Source organism: Alosa alosa, chromosome 22, assembly GCF_017589495.1.
Source record: "Alosa alosa isolate M-15738 ecotype Scorff River chromosome 22, AALO_Geno_1.1, whole genome shotgun sequence".
NCBI lineage: Eukaryota > Metazoa > Chordata > Actinopteri > Clupeiformes > Clupeidae > Alosa > Alosa alosa.
The window spans coordinates 25,604,540-25,609,539 of NC_063210.1; the positions used below are offsets into that span (position 1 = coordinate 25,604,540).

General features: G+C 39.6%; 1 protein-coding gene across 1 annotated transcript in view; it reads left to right on the forward strand.

Annotated features, from left to right (window-relative positions):
• pecam1a (platelet and endothelial cell adhesion molecule 1a) overlaps positions 1 to 5,000 on the forward strand; it is a 29,405-nt gene that overhangs the window by 22,927 nt on the left and 1,478 nt on the right. The gene's annotated exons all lie outside the window — the stretch shown is intronic.

The following is a 5,000-nucleotide window of genomic DNA, read 5'->3' on the forward strand; positions in this document are numbered from 1 at the left end:
TGAGATAGATGAGTATGAAAGGGAGACAGGCAAGGTTGAGACAGGTTAGTGTACAGGCACTGGCGCCTTAATGCAGGGGCTTACCTGGGCTTCAGCCCAGGGGCCTCGACCAATGAGGGGCCTCTTAATAATAATAATGATTATCAATAATATTAAACGTCCGTGTCCATTGCTGCATGTCCAGTCATAGCCTACTCTGGAGCTAGCCTAATTGAGCACATCGCACTGCTCTACAAAGACATCCATGCAGAGGCCCCCTTTGTCTTCTCTTCTAAAGTGTTACAAAATGTAACAAAACGTAATAAATCCCAACGGGTGTGTAGAGGAGCTAGAGGAGAGGCTGAAACTGAATGACAAACTTACAAACTCTGGAGATAACTGGGTAGGCTAGGATTGAAGCAACGATAAACGAATGACGTGGATTCCTGTAACTGTCCATGAAAACAGAAGGCATAGCAGGTAAATATCGTAGCTAATAGCCTGGCAATGAAAGGGCTTTATAAACATGTATTTCACTTGTCTCACTGGAGTTAACGCAGAACATGGGCTGTTGCGCAAAGAAATGAATTAGTGATCAGCATCTCCCTTCACCAAAAGTTTGTGCTAACCCATTCGCACAAATAATATCCTATGTTATGTTTTCTCCATTGTTAACGTGAGATATGTCTCCATGTAGGGTAGTATAGTGATAATGCATAAGGTAGCCAAATGTTCACGTCACATGAGCCAGCTGCTTGTTCTATTGGCTAAAAGTATTTATGTCCCTCCCAAGCTGCGTTAAAATGGTGTGTTAAGTGGACAGAATTTCAAAAAACCTCCTGGGGAACACCCCGACACGACAAACACATGCACTTTTGAAAAGCTTGAAACGTCCATATGTGTAGACTAACGCATCTTTTAACTTAGCCAGCCAGTGTTGTAAGAGTTCAACGCTTGTTTTCGTGCAGTAGGCTAGCCTTTTTGATAAGCGATGTCAGGGGTAGGCTGACGTGATTATGGAGGGCTTTCTGTTCCTGTTTATGTAAAGGTTTGAGAATAGGTGTGGAACAGGTTGTGTAAAGGTGAACATGAGGTTGTGGTGAGTATAGGTGTGGAACAGGTTAGTGTAAAGGTGAACATGAGGTTGTGGTGAGTATAGGTGTGTAACAGGTTAGTGTACAGGTGAACATGAGGTATAAGTATATATACTCTTTTGATCACGTGAGGGAAATTTGGTCTCTGCTTTTATCCCAATCCGTAAATTAGTGAAACACACACAGCACACAGTGTACACACAGTGAGGTGAAGCACACACTAATCCCGGCGCAGTGAGCTGCCTGCATCAACAGCGGCGCTCGGGGAGCAGTGAGGGGTTAGGTGCCTTGCTCAAGGGCACTTCAGCCGGGCCTACTGGTCGGGGTTCGAACCGGCAACCCTCCAGTTACAGGTCCGAAGTGCTACCAGTAGGCCACGGCTGCCCCAAGGTTGTGGTGAGTATAGGTGTGAGACAGGTTAGTGTAAAGGTGAACATTAGGTGTGAGACAGGTTAGTGTAAAGGTGAACATGAGGTTGTGGTGAGTATAGGTGTGAGACAGGTTAGTGTAAAGGTGTGAGACAGGTTAGTGGTGAGTAAAGGTGTGAGATAGATTAGTGTAAAGGTGAACATGAGGTTGTGGTGAGTATAGGAGTGAAAGAGATGAAAGGTGAGACAGGTAAAGTGTGAAAGTGAGACAGATAAAGAGTAAGACAGCTACATGGGACAGGTATGAAGGTGAGACAGGTAAAGGTGAAGATAGATTAGTGTAAAGGTGAGGTGAGTGTAAGAGTGATACAGGTAAATGAAAAGCTGCACATGAGTGACAGGTTAGACACATTATTTGAGTCATTCGGTTTTTGTCATGACAAGTTAGGGTTAGGGTTATGAAAGTGTCATATCACTCTTATGTAGATACCTTCAGGTAAAGTGTTACCCAGCTTGTCCTAACAAGATGTGATGCGAGCAAACATTTGAGATTACAGTTTTTTTCAATCGCTAACAAGCGCTAACCAATACTTCAGATACTTTTTCTAAACTCTTAACACAGACTCACACCTACAAAACACAACTGGCCAAATGGATCATTTTTTTCTCAAAAACACATTTTGTTAAATATACTACTAACACATCTTTCTCTGCACACTAACTTTACCAAAACACTGGAAATCTGACTCAAAATGAAATTATTCTGTCAAAGAATAACACTTGTTTTCACTTCACAAGGTACATGCAGTCAATCAAAGTACACCAGGTTTCAAAATACTGGCTATTGTTGACATTACAAAAACTGCATAGACTTTTATGTTTAAGTTTTACAGGTATTTGCATGCAATTTTTACACTAAATGTCTTGGTTGGGAACTGTATGGCCACATGTTATGTTCACATTCAAAAGCATTCCAGTAAAAAGCAAATCAGTTTTTTTCCCTTTACTATTTACTACAGGAGGTTCAGTAGAAATACTGTTTACAGTATGATAGAACAGAAAACGTTTTACAGTATTGCAATGCTTACAGTGAACAAAATATCCATGAAACACACAAGCATTCTGAACAAAAAAAACAACAGCAAAAAGCCCAGATAAAAAGGGGGGAGCTAAAAAGAAAGCATAACATTAATGTATCTAATCTCTGCGATCTTCAGGGTTAGGCCACATGTTTTCAGCAACATCGCATTGATTACATGGTCAATGATAGTGGCACGAATTTCATCACTGACAACCGTTCTTGCAGCCAAATGGAATGCCACCACCACGCATTCTTACACCTCTACCTTGCCCTCGTCTTGGGCCTGCTCTTCTCCCTGGCCCTGCTCCTGCACCTCTCACTGGGCCTGCTCTTCTCCCTGGGCCCCTTGCTCTTATTCTTCCTTGTCCAGACATTACAGTGTTTGTCTTTTTCTGTTTCTAAAAACAGAATTCTAATTCTAATTCTAAAAATTACTCCTCAAAGTCCTCCTTTTACTGTGTCAGTGTAATAGAACAAAATAACCCTGCCACTGAGTCTAAACCAGACTGGAATCAGCTGTGGTTGGCCCAATTTACCCAACATAAATCGGTTGTGTGTCAATTATTGAATTGTTTGTTTATTATCAGCTGAGATATATTGTTTTTGAACTAGTGTTAATTTCGTCAGACGAGACGAGAGGAAATATGTTCGTCAACAACCTTTTTTTTCATGACTAAGACGAGACGATGACGATACGGCAGTAATGTCCTAAAACACTGACTAAGAATATCTTAATGTAAGATGCATTATTGTTGACGAAAAAAGACGAGACTAAAATGTTTTGCATGAAATAAAAACTAAGATAAAATCTCTCTTCATTTTCGTCTACAAAATGAGAAGAATATCTAGCTGTTACGTTTTCAAAATATTCCGAATGAGTTCATACGCAACAGCTTTCCTGTAGGCTAGTCTACGTGCTGTTGCTGCAACCCTGTGGCTGCAACACCTAAACTACATGGAACAAGAACACTGGAGATTTCTGCCAGAGTTAGCAAGCTAACTACCTAAGCTTTATGCCACAATGCTACATACCCAGAAGTTGAAGCTTCTCTCATACAAATTAACATCCCCCAGAATGTCCATACGAAAATGTTCATCATGTAATGTCAACTATTTAACTAGTTAGACTGATGATGCAAAGTTTGCTAGCAAGTAAGGTAATATGAAAAGTTCGCTAGCAAGTTAGCTATGGCTAAGATGGAGAGTCTGTTTGGGGAATGTGTTGTGTTTGGGCGCATATCGCCATCTAGCGAGGCGGAGTAACACATTAATACTTTGGCCTACGACAGTGTTTCTCAAACTTTTTCAGTTTCAGGACCACTTAACTAACCCTAGCTAAAAAAAAAAAAGATTAGACCTACTTCAACAGTAGCCTATAATTAGTCTACACAATAGGCCTACTCACTGAACCACCTTGCTTATTGTCTTTGCACTTTGCTTATTGTGTGGATTCATACTGTATGATTTAAACTGGCATATCTTACATAGACAGTGTTGCAGAAATGTTTTTACATACAAGTTGGTTCAATATTGCAAACAACTCATCTATATTATATTTTACCACGTCTGCTCACGGACCACTTGAGATAGCTTGCGGACCACCAGTGATCCCCGGAACACACTTTGAGAAACACTGGTCTACGAATATGACAGTGGTCAACTCAAATCTTTTACTGTCTATGGTCAAATCCCAGCCGAGCTATAACTGTAGCTCAACTTACCTGTGCATGTAAACATACTGACTGACAAAAAATCAGAATGAGTAATTATAACAGACGAGTAGCCCTGTGGACACACAATATTGTTGGAAAATTGAGATGTGTGAAACACTATTTGACTCAAATGGTAATCAGAAATAATTTGTTAGAAAAAAAAGACTAAAATGTGTTGACTGAACTGACTAAGATACCTTTAGTTTTCTTTTGACTACAACTAGACTAAATTGACGAGACCTTTAGTCGACTAAAACTTGACTAACAAAAATGATATTTGAATGACTAAATATGACAAAGACTAAAAAGGACATTTCATCACAAGACTAAGACTAAGACTAAATTAAAAATAGGTGACAAAATTAACACTATTTTGAACTGATATAATTGCAGAAGCAGAGGTTTTTATATTGTATCTAAGGTTTGGAATATTGTTTTTACTATTGTGGGATGTTGTATGTTAACATTCATAAATACTGCAAAAACAATCCATAATTTTGTTTGGAGGTATGGCTTGTTTGTTAAGAAAATGTAAGCATTGTGGAAATGTGTTCACTGACTGCATATTGTGTGAAAACGACATAAAATGTGTGAATGGTATGGTCACAAAGGACTGATGCTGTGCTAATTGTATTTAGAGTTTTGAAAATGTGACAACTGGTTGGACAAACGCTTGTTAGCGACTGAAAAAAACTGTAAATCAGTGTAATTACATTGCTTTCAATAGGAACAGTACGTAACAGTATGTAACAGTACGCGGCGCGAA